This window comes from Artibeus jamaicensis, unplaced genomic scaffold (assembly GCF_021234435.1).
Source record: "Artibeus jamaicensis isolate MK-2021 breed Jamaican fruit bat unplaced genomic scaffold, CSHL_Jam_final contig_414, whole genome shotgun sequence".
In the NCBI taxonomy this organism is placed as follows: domain Eukaryota; kingdom Metazoa; phylum Chordata; class Mammalia; order Chiroptera; family Phyllostomidae; genus Artibeus; species Artibeus jamaicensis.
Genome location: NW_026521822.1, coordinates 3540626 through 3568441, shown reverse-complemented (window position 1 = coordinate 3568441; position 27816 = coordinate 3540626). Strand labels below are relative to the sequence as shown.

At 39.8% G+C, this 27816-nt stretch overlaps 1 long non-coding RNA gene across 1 annotated transcript; it reads right to left on the bottom strand.

Annotated features, from left to right (window-relative positions):
• Window positions 1-8692: 8692 nt before the first annotated feature.
• Window positions 8693-15820, bottom strand: LOC128627472 (uncharacterized). Its single transcript, XR_008391645.1, has 3 exons — window positions 15685-15820; window positions 15441-15607; window positions 8693-8848 (listed from the first exon to the last, which is right to left on the bottom strand). It is a non-coding gene; the product is annotated as an uncharacterized LOC128627472 (long non-coding RNA).
• Window positions 15821-27816: the final 11996 nt, after the last annotated feature.

Below are 27816 nucleotides of genomic sequence, written 5' to 3'. Positions count from 1 at the left end.
ACCACATTTAGCTTGTGAGGGGTTGCCTGAGAGTATGGCAGCACATTTGGGATTCTGCTGAGGAAAAGGCAAATTGGAGATATATTTGGTTTGGGTTTATTTTTAAATGGTTCACATTCACCTCTGTATATAATAGTTAGGTTATTGCTATTCATTGTGGTGCAGCAAATGCTTCTAGAAATACTGCTAGAACCCACTATGCCAACTCAGCCAACATCAAGATAGGAAGTCATGGAGCCAGACATCATACCAATATATACATGTGCTGTGCAAAGTCAAAATCTGGCTGTGTAGGTATATGAGAAATGGAGGATTATCGAGAATTGGGATTATGGAGACAGAAACTGGTCATGGGAATTCCTCCAATCACCACACGTGTAAAACTGTAAACAGATATTTCATTTCTCATGGATATCTAGTCAAAAAGAAAGTTCTCTCTGTTTCTGCAGGGCATAAGCTTACACTAATACTATAAATTACACATATGTTCCCATGTGAGTCACATGTTTATGCATCCCAGCTCTTTAAAACTTAAAATAAATTGATTAACCATGCTAGAAGGAAAACCGAATTATCCTTCTATTTCTTTTCTACAAATTATTGTCATATAAAGAGGTGATCAAAGAGTATGTAGCCAAAAATGTGTGGGTAAACCGTATCACAGAGGTAGGTCAGACAGTTAATAAAGACAGTGTGTTATTTTTTTCTGGATTTTTGTGATGTTTGTGATTAGCATTAAAATTTTTTCAATTTATTTTTATTTCTATCCATATTCTGCATAAATATTTAAATTTTCTTACATGAGGCCCCCATAATTGTTAAGCTTTGGGCCCTAGGAACTTGGGTCAGCTCTGGATACAGTTACAGATGATGTGCTTCTGGTTACTAAGGAGCTTATGACAAAAAATAAATGAGTCCTGTATAGAAAAAAGCATGGAAAAAAAGGTGAAGAAAAGATCAAAACACATTTGACAACTCCTCCTACTACCAAACCCCATTCTCCCCATCTCTTCTAGAAACAATCTCCAACAAATTGGACTCTTGACAATTATGGTCTTGAAGGAAATGAAGGGGTGAAATAGTGGTGAGTTACAGATCAAATCTGGCAACTCTCCTCTTTCCCCTCTGTCATCATGGTAACAAGGAAAGCCAGTAGGCATTACAGGGCTAAGCATGACTCTTGACTAAGGCATAGAAAAGACAGCTGACCCATCATAAGATGGGACCACTGATCTTTTTGGATTGGTCATGCTGAAGGCCAACGACAGCAGGATGGGAGCTAGGGGACCTTGACTGCAGACAATGTGGCATGAATGAATGGTCTCTCCAGAAGCTCCCATCTTTTCTTCCTTCCCTGCTCAGACTATAGTGATTATTCAAGTGGTTTCTATTCATTCAGTGAAACTTTGACTTATATGAGACAACTTACACCAGAATTTGAACTACTAATTGAGTACCATGCTGTCTATCCCTACCCTTCAATACTACAGAGTTATTTATAAAAGATCCACCAAATGGAGCCAGGTCACCAAATGACCACCAACTATGGTTACCATCACATTAAACAGATGAACCACATCATGGTTTTCCAACAAAAATTAACCAGAAATATAAAGGAGTTAGACTAGCATGTGAAGCAGCCAGCAATTATTTACTATAGAATGGGTGACCTTTTCATTGAAGGTAACAGGTATAATTAAACAGCCTCCTGCAGAGTGGGTGTTGAAACTGAAATTCTCTGGGCATGACTCATCATGGCTTTTCCACCTGGTTCCTGACTCCTCCGGTCCTGGTAGGGAAGAGCAGGTTGCCTCTCATAACAAACTCTGGGAAATCCTGCCTCAGGCCTGCCTTGAAACTTGTTACCAGTGTTTTCCTTTGTTACCAAAAGTTTGTTTGTGTGCTGGGCAGGGGACGCCTGCAAGCAGGTACTTGAACTGGGTGGAAGAAAAGCCTTAGGGATCAAATAGCATCCTAGACCCATTGTCAAGGCCAAGGGGAGGGACAGAGTTTAATCACAGAAAGTGGCTGCAGCTGCACACCAACGCTGTCATTATTGTCTCTCTGAAGCCCCTGGAATCTTGTTTATTTCCTGTTTCAAACTTCTGGAGGAGTACCACCCAGTACAATTATTAAGGGCAATAATATCACAGTAAGGTGGGCTGACCTTTTGTTTTGTGTTTCATTTGGGCTGAACTGCCTTCAACATTATAAAGTACATAGCAAGTCTGGCCTTGCAAATGCCCTTTTATTTGTAGATAGTTTCTGATCCCTGCCTCAGGGTCTCCCCTGCCTTCACCTCTCCTCACTCCTGAAATTCCCCACTCCTGAAAGGAAAGACTTAAAGATGATCAAGTTAATGATGCTGCTTAATTCAGACTCAACGTTTCTCTTAAGCCTCAAATTCTTTGAATTTGATGGGAGAGAAGAAAGTAAAACTGGATAATGTAAATAATTTGCAGCTAAAGCCAAGATTTTTGAAGGGAATTTTGCACAGGGCTTGGTTTTGAGTGTCTTTGGTCTCCCAGAGCCAAATTCTTTGCCCTCCCCAACCTCACTGCTCTTTGAGCACCAGGCATGGGAACAGTCTCCACCCTCCCAGGGAGCAGAAGAGTACATGAGAGTCCCAAGAGATGGGGCCTTGAGTCTGAGAGCCAAAGGAAAAGAGGGTGTTGGTGCACATGATAATCAGCATGTGGCTCTTTGTGGTGACAGGAGAAGCCAAAGAAGAGGAAGGAGGGAAGAAACAAAAAATTATAAGAAACATTCCCAGGGAGATCAGGCTGGGGAAATCCAGGGAGGGCCTCAAATCCTGGCTTTCTTGTCCAGCCCCTCCCTTTGCCAGAGAGGCAGGCTTTAGAGTGGGGCCATTTTTCAAACCACATGTAAGAATTAAATTTTACTATGGTCAGGCCCTGATAAAATTCATTTTAAGAAATTCAGAGACTGGAGCAGGGGAAAACTGAAATTCTAGCATCCTTTATTATACACACATAAACACAAAGAAACTGCTTTATGAGGATATAGGACCAAATGAATGAATGTAGCATGATTAAAACAGTAACTTACCGATGGCAGATGCTGTAGAAGCGCAGTTTGATTCCCTGCTTTAGCTATAAACAATTATTAGTAGTAGTAGTGTTGTATCTTGATTTTGCTTTGAAAGGGTTTATTTGAACATAAACAAGTAAGGAAATTACAAGCCATATTCTTGCTTCTCTCAGTTACCACACTTGAGTAGGCAAAGCAATGAGCTAAAGGTGACTTGAACGTGAGGTTAGACCAAAGTGGTCAGCTACAGTCCACTCAGTGAAGGCACACTACAAATAGGAATAAGCCTGGAGGATAGCAATTTTTCTGATTCCCCATCATGGATGCTTCAGAGGGAGGTATGGAGATTTCTCAGACTCACATCTGAATCCCTCACCTGTGACTCACCTAACTGTGAAAATTATCTCATACCTCTGAGCCACCATTTCTTCTTTTATGAATGGATATAATGAAACCACCTCCTAGGAAAGAGATGACAGTGTCTATGTGCTGGTTAGCTGGCTCCTGCTTCTCACAATGTTGGAAGGATTCTATTAACTGGGATTTATAATGGAGCAAAAGGCATTAGGACAGAAAGGCAAAATCCACAACATGGAATGACACCCAACCAATGTACTCAGTTAAAGTGAGCACACATATAATCAGTTACAAATAATATCCACACCTAACTAGAGAATAGAAGTTTCTGGTGCTTTTAGATGCCTTCTAAGTAAGGGATCTCAGCAGAACTTTACCTAGGTGGGCTTAACCTGAAGAAACACCTGTTCTGGCCCTTCAAGGTCCCTCTTCTACCTTCATCACTTTGCTCTTTGTGGTCTCTGGATTTTCCCTGTGTGCCTCCCCAGTATTCAGAGCCTGCTGGTCTGCCTGAGACCATCCCTGCCATCTATAAGTTTCCAATTACAGCCAATTTTTTAAACATTTTTTATTGATTATGCCATTACATTTGTTCTATTCCCCCCTCTTTTCCCCTCCACCCTGCAGACCCCTCTCCCACCACTCTCCCCCTTTAGTTCATGAACACGCGTCTCAAGTTCTTTAGATTATGTATTTCCCATACTATTCTTACCCTCCCCCCATCTATTTTCTATCTACTTTCTGTGCTACTTATTTTCTGTACCTTCTCCCCCCTTCTCCTTCTCCCACTCCCCTGTTGCTAATCCTCCACGTGATCTTCATTTCTATGGTTCACTCCTGATTTAGCTGTCTTCTTAATTTGCTTTTGTTTTAGGTGTGGTTGTTGATAACTGTGAGTTTGCTGTCCTTTCACTGTTCATCTTTTTTTTTTAATCTTCTTTTTCTTACGTAAGTCCCTTTAACATTTCATATAATAAGGGCTTGGTGATGATAAACTCCTTGAATTTGGTCTTATCTGAGAAGCACTTTATCTGTCCTTCCATTCTAAATGAAAACTTTGCAGGATAGAGCAATCTTGGTCGTAGGTCTTTGGTTTTCATGACTTGGAATACCTCTTTCCAGCCCCTTCTTGCCCGAAAGGTCTCTTTTGAGAAATCAGCTGACAGTCTGATGGGAACTCCTTTGTAGGTGACTGTCCCCTTATCTCTTGCTGCTTCTAGGATTCTCTCCTTCATGTTAATCTTGGCTAATGTAATGATGATGTGCCTTGGTGTGTTTCTTCTTGGGTCCAACTTCTTTGGGACTCTCTGAGCTTCCTGGATTTCCTGGAAGTCTATTTCCTTTGCCAGAATGGGGAAGTTCTTTTTTATTATTTGTTCAAATAAGGTTTCCACTCGTGACAGTTCCTCTTCCCCTTCTGGTACCCCTATAATTCAAATGTTGGAGCGTTTAAATATGTCCTGGAGGTTCCTAAGCCTCTCCTCATTTTTTTGAATTCTTGTTTCTTCATTCTTTTCTGTTTGGTCATTTTTTCCTTCCTTCTGGTCTACTCCCTTGATGTGAGTCCCAATTTCCTTTCCATTACTATTGGTTTCCTGTGCATTATCATTCATTTCAATTAGTTTAGCTTTCATATGTTTCTCTAATTTGTGACTAAAATCAACCAGTTCTGTGAGCATCCTGATCACCAGTGTTTTAAACTGTGCATCTGAAAGTTTGGCTATTTCTTCATCACTTAGATTTATCAGCTCTGGGGCTCTGAGTTGTTCTTGAGCCATTTTTGGTCTGTTCGTGCCCATTAAGTATGAAAAGCGGAGCCTTAGTTGTTTACCAGGATGGGGCAACTTTGGTCGCTGGGTTGTGATGCTGTATGTGGGGGCGGGGGTCAGAGAGGGAGCAATGGTGGTCCTCTCTGCTCGCCAGTCCATCCCACCGCCCAGGCCTGTTTATCCGAGCGGAAACATGCGAGCCCCCGCCGCCCTGCATCCTGCGGTCTCAATCCTCGCCTCTTCACCGGTTTATCTGCACGCAAATGCTCTACCGACCGCAGACAGTCAGTCCCACCTCTTCCCTGTGTCCGCCCATAGCTAGCCCACAACTGGGATCTGCACCTTGGGCTGCTTGCGAAACACCCGTTCGGGGATCTTTTTTGCCAACCTGCTCCGCTGCTGGCTTTGCTCATCTTTGGACTCCATATTGTCGATTTTCTGTGTGGTTTGGTTGTGTTTATTCTTGTTAAAACTTTGTTTTTAGATTTGGTTGTGCACAGACGCAAGGTGTTTCCACCTACGTCTCCATCTTGGCGGAAGTCCCCAATTACAGCCAATTTTTAATGTTATATCTTTATTTGTTTAAAGTATTTAATAATATCAACATGTACTGATTATTTTATTATTACAAAAATAATATATTGTTAGAAAATACAGACTCACAATAAAAAAATTATTCCTTCACCTCAAAGTACCCACTGTCTTGTTTGTTTGTTTGTTTGTTTGTTTGTTTTGACTGAAGTGTTATTTATCTATTTTCATCACTTTTTGGAACAGGTTTATTGAAATATATTGGGTTGGCCACATGTTTGTTTAGTTTTTTCCATAGGAAGGCTGTAGTAGTACATAGTTGTCTTGAACTTGATCAAAACAATTTTGTTAGATTGTATTGTGACAGCTGTCACATCAGCATGCATTTTAAAAAATCAAAATTGGTGAACTTTTGTGTACACATTTTAATATTGAAAATTAAAGAAAATTTACAATATTTTTGGCCTATTATGCTTTATTATTTTAAGAATAGTAAAAACATAACTAAATGCAAAAAAAGATTTGTGCAAGTATACTGGAGCAGGTGCTGTGACTGACTGAATGTGTTGACAGTGGTTGTTGAAGTTTCCTGGTACTATTGACATTTTGGTCAAAAAATTCTTTACTGTGGGGCTGTCTTATGCATTGAAGATGTTTAGCAGCAACCCTGGCCTCTACTCACTGGAAGCCATTAGTAGGAGATAGCCAACATACTCAGAATATACAAATCACTAAAGTTATTGATGAAAATGAAAAATGTGTCTTCCATTTTTATGGAAAAACTAAATAGTTCACATATCATATGAGGTCTGTCTGGAAAAAGTCCAACCATTGTTAAAAAAACAAGAATGGTTTGTGTGACATCGATGTAACCTGGCAGCCAAGGAGAGCGGACTGGAATGCACATGTGTAAACAATGACAACTTCACTGTACTAGTCATGGGGCAGTATACACCATTGAGTGAGCATGTGTAAGACAATCATAAATATTACAAAACAAAACAAAACATTAACTCTCACACTGGCTGGTGTGGCTCAGTTGGTTGGAGGATCACCCTGTAACCTCAAGGTTGCTGTTTGATTCCTGGTTGGGGCATGGGCTTCTGCAACTCCTGATCTGGATGCATACAGGAAGCAAACAATCCATGCTTCTCTCCTGAATGACTGTATCTCTCTCTGCCTTCCTCTATCTTTAAAAAGGAATGAAAAAATGCTGTCAGGTGAGGATTTAAAATATATATTTTTTAATAGTATATTAAATAGCATATTAATTATTCTATTACAGTTGTCCCATTTTTTTCTCCCTTTTATTCCTCTCTGCCCTGTACCCTTCCTCCCACCAGCAATCCCCCACCTTATTTCATGTCCATGGGTTGTACATACAAGTTCTCTGGCTTCTTCATTTCCCATACTATTCTAAACCTCCCCCTGTCTATTTGCTACCTACCATTTATGTTTCTTATTCCCTGTACCTTTTCCCTATCCTCCCTCTCACCACCACACCCTGCTGATACCCTCCATGTGATCTCCATTTCTGTGATTCTGTTCTCATTTTAGTTGTTTGCTTAGTCTGTTTCTTTTTAGGTTCAGTTGTTGATAGTTGTGAGTTTATTGTGATTTTACTGTTCATATTTTTATCTTCTTTTCTTAGATAATTCCTTTTAATATTTCATATGATGAGGGCTTGGTGATGATGAATTTCTTGAACTTAACCTTATCTGGGAAGCACTTTATCCACCCTTCCATTGTAAATGATAGCTTTGCTGGATAGAGTAATCTTGGATGGAGTTTCTTGCCTTTCATGACTTGGAATACTTCTTTCCAGCCCTTTCTTGCCCACAAGGATCCTTTTGAGAAATCAGCCAATAGCTTAGCGGAACTCCTTATAGGTAACTGCCTCCTTTACTCTTGCTGCTTTTAAAATTCTCTCCTTATCTTTAATCTTGGGTAATGTAATTATGATGTATCCTGGTGTGTGCTTCCCTGGGTCCAACTTCTTTGGAACTCTCTGAGCTTCCTGGATTTCCTGGAAGTCCATTTCCTTTGCCAGATTGAGGAAGTTTTCCTTCATTACTCTTTCAAATAAGTTTTCAGTTTCTTGCTTTTCTTCTTCTCCATCTGGCACCCTTATGATTTGGATGCTGGAATGTTTAAAGTTTCCCCAGAGGTTCCTAAACCTCTCCTCATTTTTTAAAATTCTTGTTTATTCATTCTGTTTTAGTTGCATGTTTATTTCTTCATTCTCCTTCACAGTCATTGTTGATTTGAGTCCTGGCGTCCTTCCCATCATTGTTGGTTCCCTGTGCATTTTCCTTTATTTCACTTTGCATAGCCTTCACTTCTTCCTCTATTTTGTGACCATACTCAACCATTTCTGTGAGCATCCTGACTACCAGTGTTTTCAACTGTGCATCTCATAGATTGGCTATCTTTTCATTGCTTACTTCTATTTGTGGAGCTTGATCTGTTCTTTCATTTGGGCCATATTTCTTTCTCTCGGCGAAAATGTTATGTTGTATGAGGCAGAGCATTAGGTATTTACCAGGGAGGGGCAACCCTCTTTGTTGCGTTGTGGCACTGTATGTGAGGAAGGGGTTGGAGAGGGACAATGCCATTTGCTCAGCTCTTGGCTGCTTTCAATCTCTTCCCCTGCTAGCCACCTGCAAATTGGGCCCTTTAGGTGCTGATTCCCAGGTGGGTGAGTTTGTGTATGTTCTAGGACCCTGTGAGTCTCTCCAATGAACTATCATGTGAGTCTAGAAGTTTCTCCTGCCGCAGCTGCAATCCCCAGAGTTTTATAGCTGGAGGTTTTGAGGCTCTCTTTCCCATGCTGGAAACTTGGGTTGCACAAGCTGTCTCACTCCCCCGTTTTTCCTCCCAGTTCATCCTCACAGAGCTGTGGGACTGCCTGGTCCACCCATCGCTGCCTTTCCAGGTGTCCTCTCCTCCTAGCTGCCTGTCTCCACCCCTCCTACCAGTCTGGGTGAATATTTCTTCTTTAATTCCTTGATCGTAAGACTTCCATACAGTTCAATTTCATGGCAGTCCAGGTTACTTTTTGTTTTTAAATTTGTTGTCCTTCTTTTGGTTGTGTGAAGAGGCAACGTGTATCTACCTACACCTCCATCTTGGCCAGAAGTCTTGAGTGAGGATTTAAAAATAAAAATATATTAATTTTGTTGATGTGAAAGTCATTTACTGTATGACTACTTCCTAAGTCCTACTTTAAACTTATCTCAGTGAAGTTTCATTAATTATTTAAAATCACTCAGGTGGAGCTCTTAGAGATTTAATTTACCTCCAAAGGGCCAGCCTGGCATATTATCCTACATTGGCAACAGAACCAACAAAACTTCATTGTTACACTTTAACATTCTTCTCTTTAGAACTACGTAAATGCTAAATTTGGACAGCACACAGAGACCCATTTTCCTTTTGTTCTCAGAAGTATAAACTGGTAGAAATCAATAAGTTTTCTATGTGTTAAGCATTATTAAAGTTGGTTTGTAAATAAGTTACCACTGGAACCACAATGCTTGGGATAAAATCCTAGGCCAGAATGTAACAATGTAAAAAAGGGACAACCCGCTCAGCTGTATAATAACTGGCCTGGCATGAGGTGGTGGGAGTGATACCATGAAAGAGAGAGACCCTGTGCTCAGCAGATGGGAGCACATCCATCAGGAAGAAGTATATAATGCACAAGGAGACTGATTTTCCAGATTCTGAGTTAGTCTTGCCATCTCCCACGAGATTATACAATTAGCTTTGTTTTGATTCTGTACTCCCAGAGAAACCTTCTGATTTTGACTTCAGTCATCCCAGATACCTTACCACCCAAAAAGATGCCCTGGATAATAAATATTTCAGTTAATGGAATGGTAGTGCCTGCCATTGTGTAGGGATACATTTGTTTTGTGACATATAAATCAATTATCTGTGAGTTTAGTACAATTCAGTCCCCCAGATCCAGTAAGTTCCAGGTAGACTTGAAAAATAGAGGTTCTTTATCTAAAAGCTGAGAACAAACTCTAAATCAATGTTTTTGTAAATTCTGTTGAGCCTCAATTTATTCATCTGTAAAGCAGGGGGAATAATAGTGACTGCTTAAGCATGGGTGTTGGGAGGATTTATGATTGAAAAAATGTACATTATTTATTAAATGATTTGACATACATAAGTATTCAGAATGGTGCCTATTATTTATAGTGATCCCACTAGTCACTACCCTGCTAGAGTACCTTGCTAGAAGCAGCCAACTGTTGTATCTCTGTCACAGCCTTTTTATAAGGCCCTCAAACTACTTATTTCTTCCAGCCACTTCACTCTGAAAACTAAAGATGTTGAATAAAAGCTACACTCAGTGAAGTTTCATGGTGTGTAACCTGTGTACTTACATAGGGCCTGTACTTAGTTTAATACTTAGCTGTTGCCATCGTGAAATTCTTAATATTTTTAAGGGACCCCACACTTTTATTTTGCACTGGGCCTTGAAAAATTTGTAACCAATCTTAGCTCCATGAGACCAAAGACTAGTAAGTGGCTTTAGGTAAGTAAGCCACTCCCTTTCCAGGTGGCTCTGTCTTAATTCTCTGGATGTTAATAGAAACAATGATGAAAGAGGTGTAACTAATACAGTCACAGACCCAGCCTTGCCAATGAGCAGAGTGGAAGCTTCTTGAACATGTAGTAACATGTCCAGAATATAAGCAATAAGTTTGATCTCAGGACTCTCAGTAGACTGAAGAAAAACTAAAAGAAACCCTGGCTGTGCTTCCCATCCCTACTTCTCCTCAAAATAGCAACTGTACTCAGTAATTCATAGTGAAATTATTTGAATTATTCTAAGATGCAAAAAAATCACTCTGACTTTCAGCACAGAGAGGGCCCAGAGCAGCTGGCCACTGTTGGAAAACTGAGGACTCAAGGTCATTCTGGTGGGGGCCTCACCATGGAGACTGTTGTAGGGGAGTGGAAAGTGAATGCTTCAGACAAGCAGCTGATGCCAGGTAGTCTCACAGGTGACTTCTGTGAACCACAGGAGCAGTTGCTTTGACTCTCAGAACTGCTCCCCAGTGAACAGCAATCCTGTCCTATGTGTCTAACTGTCCCTACAAGAAAATCCCAGAAACTGCCTACTTGGGTGGGATGTCTACTAAATTGGGTAATGGGAGTTAGAGGTAGAGTGTTTTCAGGCTGCTATGGTAAATTGTTCTTCCTTGGAGTTTCTGACATGGAGTGGACCAGGGAAGAGTGGAGTCTACAAATATTTGGTCTCATTGTCCACATAGCTATATACTTTGTTCATTCAGTGACTCTGACTTGGACAGTGGAAGACAGGACTCGGTGGCCTTCAAATCACTTCTCCATTCCCAGGTCAGTTGTTATCTTCTTGTTCCCACCAGACATACCCATTCATGGTACTGAAGTGACCATGTGATTTACCAATGGTTACCAGCAGCACAGATGTGTGGACAAGTTTTGAAATGCTGCCTCGAATTCCTTTGTAGAGAAATCCATCTAAATGCCCCCATTCTCAATAATTCAGTTTCTTCGAACACTTTGGTCTACTTTGTTCTGATTTTGGTATCTGAAAATACCAAAGCTGGGAGTCTGCCATCATCTTGAAGGGCACAGCCATAAGCCCAGAGAAAAAAATATTTAAGGCTGCAGGGAAATCAAAGGCTAAAAAAGTGTTTGTTTATTGCCAGCTCTCCCCACAGCCACTTACATAAAAGTTTATGCTGAGATGGAATGTCTTGCCTAGACTCAGGACCAAGACTTATGCTCTTTGGGATGATGACAGAAACAATATAGGAACCACAGGGCTATGGTCCATGATGTAGACCAGAAAGGAAAATCGAGTGCCATGTAGCAATTAGTGCTTTCACAATAGTATGATGGTGTCCTGGGTTGTTGTTCATTTTTTGGGTGGTGGGAAAAGTCTGCTGGAGGGGAAAAGCTCTCTGAGCAAGATATGGCTAAAGAGTGATTTCTTGTCTTCCCATTTTGAAGATAAAACAATGCCCATGCAGTATGTGGAGCTGAGGGGCAGAGTCAAAAGTTCAGGTATCTTCTGGCCTTTTAGATCCATCCTGACTTTCTAAAAGCTACAAAAACACTACAGACAAATCTGGAAGCATTCAAAAAGTTTGGACAAAGTTGTATACATTTCATTCAACTGTTTACTGGAAAAAAAGAAAAATATATATTAAGCCTTTTCTTCACAAAATGAACATGAAAAACTAACTCAAACAGAAAAAAAACTAAAAGCCTTAGATTATGTTTAAGAGTCAAAGGGATAATGTGCCTCCTACACAGTGTTTCTGAGAAGCAGATATGACAGCAGAGAGGTGGGTCATAATCCAGCTTGTGAAGCAGCCATGAGGCCATCTCAACTACTCTCCACAGCCTCCCTGAAGGGGATGGCCCAGCCTCTTTGTGTTGACTGTTCTGAGCTTTAAATGAATATCATAAAAACAGTTTTATGAATATCATAAAAACAAACTAGAAGTGAAAATATTTTAAAAATGTTTTCACTTCTAGTTTGTGTGCTCATTCAGCTTTGTTCCTTCCTCAACAGCCATTGTGAGTAATTGTCAACTTACTTTGCTGCTCATCATTCATACCTGGGTGTGCATTTTCTGACACTAGACACACCTAACTCTTAGCATCTGTCATCACAAATAAAGTTTCTGCTTGTTGCTTTGGAATGACAAGTTGAAACTATCACAGTCTCACACATATAGGAGATAGTCAATCAGCATTTTATTAATGGATTCATCTCTCTCTCTCTCTCCTACTGCTACTACTTTTCTCACTTCCCAACCCTTATTCTATTTTTCTCTTTCCTTTCTTTCTCTCTTTCTCTCTTTCTCTCTTTCTTTCTTTCTTTCTTTCTTTCTTTCTTTCTTTCTTTCTTTCTTTCTCTCTCTCTCTTTCTTCTTCTTCTTCTTCTTCTTCTTCTTCTTCTTCTTCTTCTTCTTCTTCTTCTTCTTCTTCTTCTTCTTCTTCTCTCTCTCTCTCTCTCTCTCTCTCTCTCTCTCTCTCTCTCTCTCTCTTCTTCTTTGGCTTCCAAAACATTGGGCTTACCGGTGAATCTACTGAGCACCATCTAAACTGGTTTTTAACAAACAAGTAGCACCATGACCACATAATAGAAGGAGACTCACCTTGGGGCCCCAAGTTTGGCCTGAGTTTATGTGAGTTTGGAGCCATAATTTATTTTAACCAATTGGATGTCTAAAAGAAGCAAAGGTAACTGGATCCTATGAATCCCCTATGGGACCCATCTAACAAGACCTCACATATAAAAACCTTTTATTTCTCATTTACATGATTTCCCATCATTTCTTTCTTCTGATTCTTCCCTCTACCATCATGCACAGGTTGCACTCTGAAACTAGTGTTTTCTGATCTTTAGTTCCCTTTTTGTAGTGTCTAGAGAACATTACAATTAAGAAAGGCCATGAATTATTCAGGATCCATGGGTTACAAAAGGAAGAAATACATCTTATACAGCTTAGCATAACCACAAAAGGGATGGTTGGATTGAGGTGTGCCCTCAGCACTCTCTCACTCTTCTCTCCTTTTTATGCTTGCCTAATGCCATTTTCTCCAACCAGCTAGCTCCTCCATGAGTTAGGAACATGGTCATGGCAAAGCTTACCTCCTCATAGCTTCTGATTGCGTATCCTGAGGTATAATGCTGATTGCCCCCTTCACTATAGCTAAGCATTGTGAGTTATGTGTTTGGCTCTTCTGGGCCATGTGTGCCATGAGGCCAGGAGAATGGGGTCTGTTTTACCAAAAGAAGTGAAAGTAGGGGTTCAAGGCAGATTAAACAACAGCCACCACACTATCTGAGAAAAAGAGAGCTCTGTGAAGCCACCGAGTCTACTGGCAGATTACTCCTTTTTTTTTAATCTTCCTCCATATCTTCATGGCCTCATAAATGAGCGTTAAATACTATATGTGGTCTAGGGGGTCTCAGACCCTCCACATGAAGATATAACAACAGTCAACGTTTTAACATCCAAGCAGAGAAAAGCTGAGGAGGGATAGTTCACCTGATTTTCCTACCAGTGCCAAGAATTAATTAAAGGTGAAATTTGGGATTTATAGAAAATTGTACACTGAGAGAACTGAGGAAGATCTAAGGGAATCTAAGTGATTTCCAATGTATGGCCAGAGCTCCACAAAAAAAGGACAACAATGGGTGCTCAAAGGTCTTGTGGAGGATCTTGCATTAGGTGTGAGGCCAGACAAAGAAATTCTTAAAGTTCTTTAAATTCTGAGAGGCCTGAGTCTGTAAAACCCTCCCAACCTAAAATTGTGCAGGGCCCCCACTCTCATTAACTGATTTTAATAACCAATAATCCTACTTCAAGGCAAACACCTAAAGTAGCAAACATTTGAGTTTCATGTAGATAACTCATATAAACTCCCCCCACTCTGGCAAATTAAGCCCACAACATTTAAGCCTTGGCATTCTCAGGCCCTCAGAAACTAGACAAGTCTTCTCTTGAACCTCATCCTATTTTAACCAACATTTTTGAACCTCTTTTTTTACAAATTTTGGCATTTTTTCTTTCCTTTGTGTCTTGGCTATGTTAATCAGATCACAGCTCATAAGAGAAGCCTGGGGTTGAATACAGAGATCTAGAACATCTTCAAAGTAACCTCCTCTGGTCACAAAGGAATTAGAGAAATCAAGAAAGTAAGAGAGAAAGTTGGCCTTTGTTCTCATTTTCCTACTTCTCAATGACCCCACCCAACATGTCCATATCCTAATGACCAGAACCCATGAATAGGTTGTTACATGACAAAGGGGACTTAAGATTGCTATTAAGCTGACCTTAAGATAGGAAGATTATTTGGGTGAACCCAATGTAATTACAAGGGTCCTTAAAAGTAGAAGAGGGAGGTTAGCGGGTTTTCTAGTGGACATAAAGTCAGAAAGCCATGTTAAAATTCCAGGCCATGAACATGATGAGTCAATGACTTTCTTTAGGCTCTATTGCATCTATTGCCACTTTGTATGCACAAAGCTTAGCATAGTGCTAGGCACATACTATTATGTGCCTATTGCTCAACACAATTAGTACTCAATATTTATGGAATGAAGGAAGGAATAAATGAATGAGACATCAATTTTTTTGAGGAAGACATTTCAAAGATGTTTATATTCCTAAGATAAATGTAAAGAAGATAAGTAGGACCTCAATATGCAAAATAGAGTGGAAGTGGGCAGAGAGGGAATGTCTTAGAACGTCAAGAAAATGACCCTTGCCTCTATCAAACTGACTGAGACATAAGAGTCAAGCTGGGCAGTGTGAAGGGAAGAGACCCATGTGCCATTTAAGACTTTCCCTAAAGCACTCTAGCTGGGATGATGTCATTTTCATTCACGCAAATTTCCAAGGAAGGAAACCCACCACCTCGTGAATAAAAACAATGCAATGTCCCAGATAGGACAGCACACACTAAAAAATCCTCAGGCAGCAGTTTAAGTCTTTCTATCCCACATCACATTTTCAGTGGAAATGACCACTAACTTCCGTATGATTATTTTCCCTTTAATCAATCTGGTTCTCTGTTCATCTCTGCCTTCCCTAAACTCAGCAACTCCAATTTCCCTAACTGCTTTCAGAGGTCTATTCACCAAGTCATCTAATTTATACTTTTCTCCTCTAATTCCTCTCCAAATGCCTTCTCCCTTAAGCCATTTACCTGAATCAGAAGACCAGTTTTGCTCAAGCCACACTCATCTTATGCATCAGCTTCTTCTTTAAGTAGTTGGCAAGGAACATAGCTCTGCTTCAGGAGGTAGCCCTGGCCTTGTTGGAGTATCACAGTTATGTTTCCCGTCCAGCCAACCAGACTCAGGCTGTTCTTGCCTAAAAGAGTACCCACAGAAATCAGCAAGAAGCCCACCTCCATAGAGTATCTGGACACAGATCTTAGAAGAACTCACCATCCTCTTCCTCTTTATCATCCTCTCTAAGCTCCTTCATCTTTGTATTAGCCAAAGTCCGTGTAGGTAGGGAGAGAAAAGTAATTGATGGCCTTAAGGAACAGCAAAGTGCTATTGAGCAAAACCATAACTCAACAGCCTCACAGGTGCTTCCTGCAGCAGGGAGGGAAAAGAGAGTCTTTAGAAAACCCTAAATAACTCTAGGCAGTGATGTCAGCTTGACAAATGACCCTTAAGAAATAGCCCCATTGTTCTCTGGTACGTGATTCATCCTAGGCACTTCTGGGAAGGGTGACAAGGTCCAGCCTAAGTCCTTCAATTGTCACTTGGGGCCGTTCTACAACTCACCTCTCAGAAGTAAGAAAGCACTTGTACTGAATATCTTAGTTTCTTCTACCTTGTTTTACAGTGGTTTTATTAAGTGAATCCTGAATTTGTGTTGATTTGGTTTGAGCTGCATTTTGTGGAAGATGGGAACCATCCTCTTTCTCTAAGCATCCAAAGATCTCTCTCCCTTTGATGTTAGCTCCCAGTGCTTCTGGAATCATAACAAAGACTATAGGTTCCATCAGGAAAGAGACCTCCTTTTCTCCCTGTATTCCCAGTTCCTCAAAAAACTGGTTTATGTGCTTGTCAAATGTTGAATGGACACGTGAAAGAATCCCAAAACAAAGAATCATAATAGCTATTTTCTGTTATTGACTCTAAGAATAAATAGCTTGGACTTTGGCCAGGTGCTCAAAGTCTCTGGGCCTCTGTATTCTCTTGTGTAAAGTAAGAAAGCAAACTCTCAGTTCCCTTCAAACTCTGACCTGTAGAAGCTGACTGGGCTCAACAGAACAAAGGCAAGGTGAATATATGGCACCAGCAATTCTCTTTCACATGCATCAGCAGGAGTACACAAGAGCATGTTGAAAATCCAGGTGAAAGGGGCATAATTTCAATAAATAAGTAGACTTGGAGGGCCTTTCCAATGACACCAGATGCAGGTATTACAAATAGTGAGGAGACTGCTGTGCAGCATGGGACTCACGCCTAAAACAGACACAGCAGCACTCCCCCTAAGTTTACTGGTGCTCTTCTGCAAAGAGCCCCAGTCACCAGACTATGACATGTACATCAGTTCTTTGGTTCATGGTACTTTTTTAAATGAAAAAACACAACAAATCCACTGTCCATGAAGGCTGTCCAAGCAGCAGAGGCAAATTTGCATGTGAGTTGTGCAGAGGAGACTCTATACAAGATGGGGTAGGTAGTTTATAATGAAATCCTGGCCATAGCCTAAAGAGCTGGTCAAAGTGTTCTAACACAGAGCCCATTTCTCAAAGCTGATTAACCATCTAATCAATTTCCCCATGCCTGTGGATGTGCTCTGTATTTTAATGTCATTAGTTGCTATCAATAGCAGCTTTGTTACTATTAACAGAAAGCAAGGCAAGTTTATTTGAAATCAAGGATTCACAGATGCCTGAATATGTCCCCCTCATCTGAGTGGAAAATCCTTATAAATTTGAGACTGAAGAATTAAGTGAAATTGTCTTTTTTTATAGAAATGTATTTTAGCAACTGAAATTAATGCACAATTTTTTTTCAGAAGACTTAACAACCCCAGTTTCTGCTTTGGGAATTATTTTAGATTTTTTTAACTTTTCCTCTTTAAAATCATTTTTTATTTTCAATTCAGTTGATATACACTATTATATTAGTTTCAGATGTACACTCTGGGTTATTTCACTGAGCATAATGCTTTCCAGTTCCATCCAAGCTGTTGCAAAAGGTAGTAGATCCTTCTTTCTTTCTGCTGCATAGAATTCCATTGTGTAAATGTACCATAGTTTTTAGATCCATTCATTTACTGATGGGCATCTAGGTTGCTTCCAACTCTTGGCTATTGTAAAGTGTGCTGCTGTGAACATTGGTGTGCATAGGTTCTTTTGGATTGGTGTTTCAGGGTTCTTAGGATATACTCCTAACAGTGAAATTGCTGGGTCAAAAGGCAGGTTCATTTTTAGTTTTCTGAAAAAAATTCCATACTGTTTTCCATAGTGGTTGTACCAGTCTGCAATCCCACCAACAGTGAACTAGGGTCCCCTTTTCCTCACCACCTCTCCAATGTTTGTTGTTGCTTGCTTTGTTTATGATGAACATTCTGACCAGTGTAAAGTGGAATCTCATTGTGGTTTTAATTTGCATTTCTCTGATAGCTAGCAATATTGAACATCTTTCCATGTGTCTCTGGATCCTCTGTATGTCCTCCTTGGAGAAGTGTCTGTTAAAGTCCTTTGCCCATTTTTTAATTTGGTTGCTTGTCTTCTTAGAGTAGAATCATGTAAGTTCTTTGTATATTTTGGAGATTAAACCTTTGTCTCAGGTATCATTGGCAAATATGTTTTCCCAAACAATTGCTTATCTTTTTATCTTAATACTGTTTTCTTTAGCCGTGCAGAAGCTTTTAATTTTGATGAGATCCCATTTGTTTATTCTTTCCTTTATGTCCCTTGCTCTAGGGGACATATCAGTAAAAATGTTGCTGTGTGAAATATCTGAGATTTTCCTACCAGTGTTCTCCTCTAGGATTTTAATGGTGTTATGGATTATATTTAAGTCTTTTATCCACCTTGAATTTATTTTAGTGTAAGGTGTAAGTTGGTTCTCAAGTTTCATTTTTTTTTGCACATAGCTGTCCAGTTCTCCCAACACCATTTGTTGAAAAGGCTATCTTTACTCCATTTTATGTTACTGCCCCCTTTGTTGAATATTGATTGACTGTAGAGAGTTGGGTTTATTTCTGGGCTCTCCGATCTGTTCCATTGGTCTATGTGCCTGTTTTTATGCCAGTACCAGGCTGTTTTGATTTCAGTGGCCTTGTAATACTGTTTGCTATCAGGTATTGTGATCCCTCTTATCTTGTACTTTTTTCTCAGAATTGCAGCTGCTATTCGGGGTAGTTTGTGGTTCCATATAAATTTTTGAAGTGTTTGCTCTATGTCTGTGAAATATGCCATTGGTACTTTAATAGATATTGCATTGAATCTGTAAATTGCTTTGGGTAGTATGGACATTTTGAGGATGTTAATTCTTCCAATCCATGAACATGGTATATGTTTCCATTTGTTTATGTCTTCCTTGATTTCTTTCTTCAATGTCGTATAGTTTTCTGCCCACAGGTCTTTTACCTCCTTGGTTAGGTTTATTCCTACGTATTTTATTTTTCTTTTTGCTATATTGAATGGGATTTTTTCTTGATTTCAACTTCTGCTCTTTGATTGTTAGTATACAAAAATGCCTTTGATTTCTGGATATTGACTTTGCATCCCACTTTTTTGCCAAATTCATTTATTAGGTTGAACAGTTTTGGAGTAGAATCTATAGGATTTAACATGTACACTGTACACTATCATGTCATATGCAAACAATGACAGTTTTGTTTCCTTCTTTCTGATTTAGATGCTTTTTATTTCCTTTTCTTGTCTGATTGCTGTAGCTAAGACTTCCAATACTATATTGAATATAAGTGGTGAAAGTGGACATCCTTGTCCTGTTCCTGATCTTAGTGGAAAAGCTTTTAGTTTTTGCCCATTGAGTATGATGTTGGCTTTAGGTCTCTCATATATGGCCTCTATTATATTGAGGAATGCTCCCTCTATTTCCACTTCCCTGAGCGTTTTTGTCATAAATGGGTACTGTACCTTATCAAATGCTTTTCTTGCATCTATTGATATAATCATGTGGTTTTTGTCTTTGCTTCTGTTTTTGTGATGTATTACATTTACTGATTTGTGAATATTGAACCATCCTTGCATCCCTGGGATGAATCCCACTTGGCCATGGTGTCTGATATTTTTAATGTATTGTTGGATGTGGTTTGCCAATATTTTGTTGAGGATTTTAGCATCTATCTTCACCAGCAATATTGGCCTGAAGTTTTCTTTCTTTGTTGCATTTTTATCTGGATTTGTGATGAGGGTGATGCTAGCATCATAAAAAGAGTTTGGGAGTCTTCCATCATTTTGGATTTTTTGGAATAGCCTGTAAAGAATAGGAGTTAGCTCTTCCTTAATACTTTGTAGAATTTCTCCTGTGAAACCATCTGGTCCAGGGCTTTTGTGCTTCGGGAGATTTTTGATTACTACTTCAATTTCATTTGCTGTTATTGGTCTATTCAGGCTTTCTGCTTCTTCTTCACTGAGTGTTGGAAGATTATATTTTTCTAGAAATTTGTCCATTTCACCTAAGTTTTCAAATTTCTTGGCATACAGTCCTTCATAGTAATTTCTTACAATTCCTTCTATTTCTGTGGTGTCAGTTATAATATCTCCTCTTTCATTTCTGATTGTGTTTATTTGGGTTCTCTCTCTTTTTTTCTTGATGAGCCTGCTTAAAGGCTTGTCAATTTTATTATCTTTTCAAAAAACGAGCTCCTGGATTCATTGATTTTTAGAATTGTACTTTTAGTCTCTATGTCATTTAATTCTGCTCTGATCTTGGTTATTTCCTTCCTTCTACTTGCTCTGGGCTGTCTTTGTTGATGTTCCTCAAGTTCTTGTAGGTGTAGGGTTAGGTTGTTTGTTTGAAATGTTTCTATCTTTTTTTTTGATAGGCCTGTATTGCAGTGAACTTCCCTCTCAGGACTGCCTTTGCTGTGTCCCATAAGTTTTGGGTTTTCATTTGTTTACAGCAACTTTTTTATTTGTTCCCTAATTTTATTCTTGACCCATTTTTTGTTTAATAGCATGCTATTCAATCTCCATGAATTTGAGTGTTTTCAGTTTTTCCCTTGGGGTTGGTTTCCAGTTTCAGTCCCTTGTGGTCAGAGAAAGTGCTTGGTATGATTTCAATTTTCTTAAATTTGTTGAGCCTGGTTTTGTGTACTATCATGTGGTCTATCTTTGAAAATGTTCCATGTGCATTTGAAACGAATGTGTATTTAGCTTCTTTGGGATGAAGGGCTCTTTATATATCAGTTAAGTCCATTTCATCTAGGATGTTGTTCAATGTCACAATATCTTTGTTGGTATTTTGTTTGGAAGATCTGTCCATTTTTGACAGTGGGGTGTTAAAATCTCCTACTGTAATTGTGTTGCTGTCAATATCTTTCTTGAAGTCCTCTAAGATTTTCTTTATATATTTGAGTGCTCCTATGTTGGGTGCATAAATATTTATGATGTTAATGTCTTCTTGTTGGTTTCTTCCCTTGAGTATTATAAAGTGACCTTCTGGGTCTCTCTTTATGGCCCTTTTTTTGAAGTCTATTTTGTCTGATATGAGTATTGCTACCTCGGCTTTTTTTTTTTTCCTGTCCGTTTGCTTGAAAAATTTGTTTCTGGGCATTCACTTTAAGTCTGTGATGGTCTTTTGTCCTGAGGTTGGTCTCTTGTAGGCAGCATATGTGTGGGTCATGTTTTCTTATCCATTCAGCTATTCTATATCTTTTGATTGGAGCTTTTAATCCATTTATGTTTAAGGTTGTTATTGATAGGTATTTATTCATTGCCATTTTTGTACCTGTGTTCCTCTCTGCTTCTCTGTTTTCTTTTCTTTCCTTAAAGCAGACCTTTTAGTATTTCTTGTAGAGCTGGTTTGATGGAGGCATATTCTTTTAGACTTCTTTTGTCTTGGAAGCTCTTTATTTGGCCTTCTATCTTGATTCAGAGCATTGCTGAGTAAAGTAGCCTTGGCTGTAGGCCTCTGGTTCTCGTTACTTGAAATATTTCTTGCCATTCTCTTCTTGCTTGGAGTGTTTCCATTGATAAGTCAGTAGCTAACCTTATTGGGGCTCCCTTGTATGTTACTTCTTTTTCCTCCCTTGCTGCCTTTAAGATTCTCTCTGTGTCCTGGAATTTTGCCGTTTTAATAATGATGTGTCTTGAAGTGGGCCTCTTTGGGTTTCTCTTGATTGGGACTCTCTGTGATTCCTGAATTTGTGTGAATTTTTTTTCTCTCATTAAATCAGGAAAGGTTTTCCTCATTACTTTTTCAAATAGGTTTTCTACCCCTTGTTCTTCTTCTTCTCCTTCTGGTATCCCTATTATTTGGATATTATTACGTTTCATATTGTCTTGCATTTCTCTTAATACTTCTTCATTCTTTCTGAGCCTCTTTTCCTTTTCTTGCTCTTTCTGGGAGTTGTTTTCTACTTTGTACTCCAACTCACTAATCTGATCTTCTGCTTTATCGATCCTGCTTTTAATTTCTTCCACTGTGTTCTTCAGTTCAGAGATTGTATTCTTCATTTTCTCTTGGCGTTTGCTGATAGTTTTCATTTCCTTTTTCATGTTGATATAGTTTGCAGTGAGTTCATTGTAGCTCCCCTGTAGTTTCTGGAAGCTTATTGTGAGCTCTTTGAATTTCCTGATAACCAGTGCTTTGAATTCAATATCTGATAGTTGACTTGCCTCTATTTCATCTAACATTCTTTCTGAGGCTTCCTCCTTTTCTTTCACTGGGGGATTGTTTCTTTGTCTTCCCATTGTTTGTGACTCTCTTCTTGTTTGCCTCAGCTTTTTAAAAAAAATTTTGTAAGATTTTATTTGTTTATCTTTAGAGGGGAAGGAGAGAAGGAGAGAAATATCAATGTATGATTGTCTCTCATGAGTCCCCTTCTGGGAATTGGCCTGCAACCCAGGCATGTGCCCTGACTGGGAATCAAACCACAATCATTTGGTTCACAGGCCCACTCTCAATCCACTGAGCTACACCAGCCAGGGCTGCCTCAGCTTTTTTAATTGATCTTTCCTGACTCCCTGGGTTTATGCTGTGAACTTCTGTGGTAGAATACCTGTGTAATTCAGTGGTGCAGTTTTCTTCAGCTATCTTGATGTTCTCCACTTCCACCTACTCCGTGTGTGTGTGTGTGTGTGTGTGTGTGTGTGTGTGTGTGTGTGTGTGATCAGCTGTAGCTGTCTGGTCCATCCGTCACAATCTCTGGTCTCTTATTTTCATAAATGCTGGGGAACTGTTGATTGATTGCACTGTTCCTCAGTAGATCTGCCAGGGTTTTCTCCCCTGGGAATGAGAGCTGGAATCACTCTGTCCTACTTTGTCGCCATCTTCCTTCCCACTTGGAAATTGCCGCCACACTTCTTTGGGTTCTCCGAGAATTGATCTCAAATCAGGTTCCCCTCCAGCCTCCTGGCTGCTGAAGTGCTACTCCTTATACAGCTGCAGAAAATAGGACCAGTGCAGCAGCTCCTGGGTGAGAAGTGCTCTCACTGTGCCACATGCCCCAGAACTGTCTTCTGAACTCCCTGCCTTGTGCTAACCGTCTCTATTTTAGATTCTTATATACAGATCACTGATGCCCCTGACCATTGAAGTTCTTAGTGCTGGAGAAGTTAGTTAAGATTCCAACTTGTCCTTTATTTCCCCCTTCCTTTGTATAAAGCATCTAGTTATACTCACACCTAGGTTAGCTTAGGCAGATGGTATGGTCTTACTGTCCTCCCAAAATTCATATATTGAAACCCTAAGCCCCAAGATGATAGTAATACAAAATAGGGCATTTGGGATGTGTTTAGGTCATGATGAGGGTGAAGCCCTCATGGAGGGCATTAGTATTCTTACCCAAGACCTTACAGAATACCCCTGATAGTTGCACCACGTGAGAATACAAGTCTACAACCCCTGAAGAGGGCCTTGAGTAGAACCTGACCATGCTGACCGTGTCTTATCTTGGACTCCTACCTAGTCTCTAAAGCATGTGAAGCAAAACAAGACAGAGAATTAAAACATTTGTTACTCTAGAACTCACAGTATAAAATCAATTTATTAAAACAAACACATGCCACAAAGACCCAGAGTTTGCCACCATTTTACACATGTGAATTTTCATGCACAGAGCTTCATAAAGGGTGAATTACAATATAAATGTGGTACTTACAGTTTGGGAGCCACCCCTAACCCAAGGGCAAGCTTTATGGGCATAGGGATCTGCTTTGGCTTTGTTCACTGCTGCATCTCAAAAACCTAGAATAGTACCCAGACATCATAGCTAAAATTTATGTATTAAACAAATAAAAAATTAGTAAGTGAACCAAGAGTAAACAATGCACTCAAAGAACCATCTAGTGTGTGAGCTTGAATGAGTTATTTGCTTTCTCTGAACCAAAATTTTTTATCTTGAAAAGGATATAGAATTGTTGTGAGGATTATTGGTTTCATCATATAAGTCTCTTTAAAACAGTGCTCACTCACATTAACTATTTTTGAGTACAGGTTTTCCCATTAATTGTATATTTGCTATGTCATCACAGAGGATTGGCAGATATTCCGCAATTTAACAGATATAACTAAAAGTTATTTCAGTAAAATGATCAAATTAGAGAAGTCTTGAAAGGATTTTTGATTGTTATTGTTGGTTTATTTGATTTGTTTTGATTCCTTTTGTGAACAGGTCATATGTGTATAGGTACTTGGTTTTATTCTTGTGGTATTATATGAAGGGTGATTTTTCATTCAGACTCACCTGTGAGTCTAAGCCTCTGAATATAACTAAGCCAAGTTATATTTGTCCACTTTTCTTGGGTTGATCCCCTTCCTACAAAACTGACATGCAACCTCCTAGACATGCTAGGAAGGTCTCAAAGAGCTTTCCAAATGGTGAACTGACCATGCCATCTCCTCAGGCCTCTCACCTAGACCACCTGCAGCTCAGACTTCTGGTCAATATGGCATGGTAGATAAACATGGTACTACTTCCTTCCATAACCACATCAAAATTACAACTAAACTATAGAAAAACTATCATTCAGAACTACCTAAAATCTACCCAAAGGGAAGTCCTGCAACTAGGGAATTAAAGAGGTTATATCAAAACTTGGGGGTGCAGCATGGGATGAGGGGTTAAGATGCAGAATAGGTTGGTCCCACACACCCACATGTGTTAGATAAGTGTTGGGAGAGATATCTCAGCTACAGAGGTTCCCTTTGAGAAAGGAAGGGGGCCAGCATCCCACCAGGGTCCCCAGTCCAGGGTTCCAGTGCTCCATAACTTCTGGCTGTAAAAACCAGTACAGATTGAGGTTGAGGCAGACAGAGGGCTGCTAGTCTCAGGCACTTCCTTTTAAAGGGTCTGCACCTAGACTTACTTAGACTCATTCCCTGTGAGTGAGTTAACATGCTGTAGCAGTGCTTGAAAGGCACCTGAGGCATATGGGGAGAAAATGAATTGTCTAGCATCAAGGTAATGGCTGCGGGGGCAACTTTCTCTCAGACAGAAGTAACGACACAGGCCATTATTCTTTTTATGAGCCTTTGCCCCACAGAGCTGGCATGTGGGCACCATATGTGAGACTCCCTCAACCTGGCTCATACTGTTTGCCATGCCCTGGTGATCCCTGAGGTTCTGCCCCACCCAACTTTGAGGCCCACCAACCTGTCTTTAGTGGCTTTTCCATATGAATGGGCTATCAGAGCTCATGCTTCAAATTTTTCTAAAAATCCCTCAAACAAGCAGCATCTAGCCTCAGTATGTCCCCATACCTCTTGCTGGGTAGCCCCAGACCTGGCACAAGCAGCAGCCACCCTTAGTTCACATCTTGGCCTTACCTGGGCATCTCCAAGCTCAGCACAAGTAGCAGCCATCTGCAGACTGCTTTATAGATCATGCCAGATGGCCCCAGGCAGAACATAGGTAATAGCTGACCTTGGCCTATATCACCCAGGAGGCCCCAGAACCAGTGTATCCTATGGAATTCAGACCATGTCAAGACACCACCCAACCACTTCCACAAGTGGCACACTCAGTGACACAGGATGGACTCAGCAGGCAACAGAACCCCACTGAAGTAAGTCATGCTGTGGGATGGGCCCCTGCACAGCTGGTCCTCCATGGAGATCAAAGATCAATGGTTGATGGTCACAGTTAGTCCTTGTATCTGATCAGCCTGGAGGTAAATCCCTTCCATTGGCCTACCAACAGTAATCAGGTCTCAACTACAACACAACCCACATGGAAGAGGTGCAACTAGAGTGCCCAGTGTGTGTGATCAGGGATGCGGTACCACTGGACCCTACAGGAAACCTACATTAGGCTAATCTACCAAGCACAGGAGATTAGCAGCTCTACCTAATTCATAGACACAAACACAGAGAAGCTGCCAAAATGAAGAAAAGAAACATGTCCCAAATAAAGAAACAGAATGAATCTTCAGGAAAAAAAAACTAAACAAAGTGAAGATAAGCAGCCTGCTAGGCACAGAGTTAAAAACACTAGTTATAAGGATGCTCAATGAACTTAGCAAGAATACCAACAGCATAAAAACGGACCAGTCAGAAATAAAGGATACAATAACTGAAATGAAGAATTATTTACAGGAAATCAAAAGTACAGTAGATGAACCCAAGAATCAAATCAGTGACTTGGAATATAATAAAGAAACAAAAACCACCCAATCAGAACAACAAAAAGAAAAAAGAATCCAAAAAGATGAGGATAGCCCTGGCCAGGTGGCTCAGTTGTTTGGAGCATCATCCTGTGCACTGAAAGATTGCCAGTTCAATCCCCAAACTTATGGGTTTGATCATCAGTTGGGGCACATACAGGAGGCAACTATTCAATGTTTCTCTCTCACATCAATGTTTCTCTCTCTCTCTCTCTCTCTCTCTCTCTCCCTTCCCCTTTCTCTAAATTCAACAATAAACATATTCTTAGGTGAGGATTTTTGAAAAATGAGGATAGTGTAAGGAGCTTCTGAGACAACTTTAAGCACACCAAAATTCACATCATGGAGGTGCCAGAAGGAGAAGAGAGAGAAAGAAATCAAAAACCTATTTGAAAAAATAATGACAGAAAACTTCTCTAACATGGTGATAGAAATAGACATACAAGTCTAGGATAAGCAGAAAGCCCCAAGCAAGATGAATCCAAAGAGGCCCACACCAAGAAAATCAAGATTAAAATGCAAAGAGTTGAAGACAAAGGAGAATCTTAAAAGCAACAACAACAAAAAAAGTTAGTTACCTACAAGGAAGTTCCCATAAAACTGATTTCTTAACAGAAATTTTTCAGGCCAGAAGAGATTGACAAGAAACATCCAAAGTCATGAAAAGCAAGGACCTACAACCATCATTACTCTACCCAGCAAAGCTAACATTTAGAATCAAAGGACAGATAGAGTTTCCCAGACAAGAAAAAGCTAATGGAATTCATCACCGACAAACCATTATTATATGAAATGTTAAAGGGTTGCTTTTAAGAAGAGGAAAAGATTAAAAGTTTGAAAAATGAGTCCCAGTTTCCTTTTCATCGCTATCGGTTTCCTGTGAAATTCCATTCATTTCAGTTAGTTTCACCTTCATATGTTTGCCTAATTGTGGCTATAATCAACCAGTTCTGTGAGGATCCTGATCACCAGTGTTTTAAACTGTGCATCCGAGAGTTTTGCACAAACTCACAGTTAGTAACAACCACACCTAAAACAAAAGCGAACTAAGAGGACAGCCAAATCAGGAGTGGAAACATAGAAATGAAGATCTCAAGGAGGGTTAGCAACAGGATAGTGGGAGGAGGAGAAGGGGGGAGAAGGTACAGAAAATAAGTAGCATAGACAGTAGATAGAAAATAGATGGGGGGGCAAGAATAGTATGGGAAATATAGAATCTGAAGAATTTGAGACACATGGTCATAAACTAAAGAGGGGGGTAATGGTGGGGACGGGGGGGTAGGGTGGAGGGGAATGAAGGGGGGAATAGAACAACGATAACAGCATAATCAATAAAAAATAAATTAAAAACAAAAAAAAGTTTGAAAAATGAAATGGCAATAAATACATATCAATCTAAATTAAATCTAAAAAACAAAATAAATGAACAAGCAGAACAGAAACAGACTCATAGATGCAGAGAACATTTTGACAGTTGTCAGATGGGGTGGGGTTGGAGAGATGGGTGAAAAATAGGAATGGATTAAGAAGTACACACTGGTTGTTACAGAATAGTCATGGGGATGTAAAGTACAGCATAGGGAATACAGTCAATAATATTCTAATAGTTATCTATAGTATCAGATGGATATGAGGTTTGTTGGGAGATCATTTAAGTTATGTAATGTCTTACTGTATATAACTGTAACTGTAATTGAAAAATAATTTTAAAATTAAAAAACTTTCAGCTCAATTATAAACAAAGTAGATA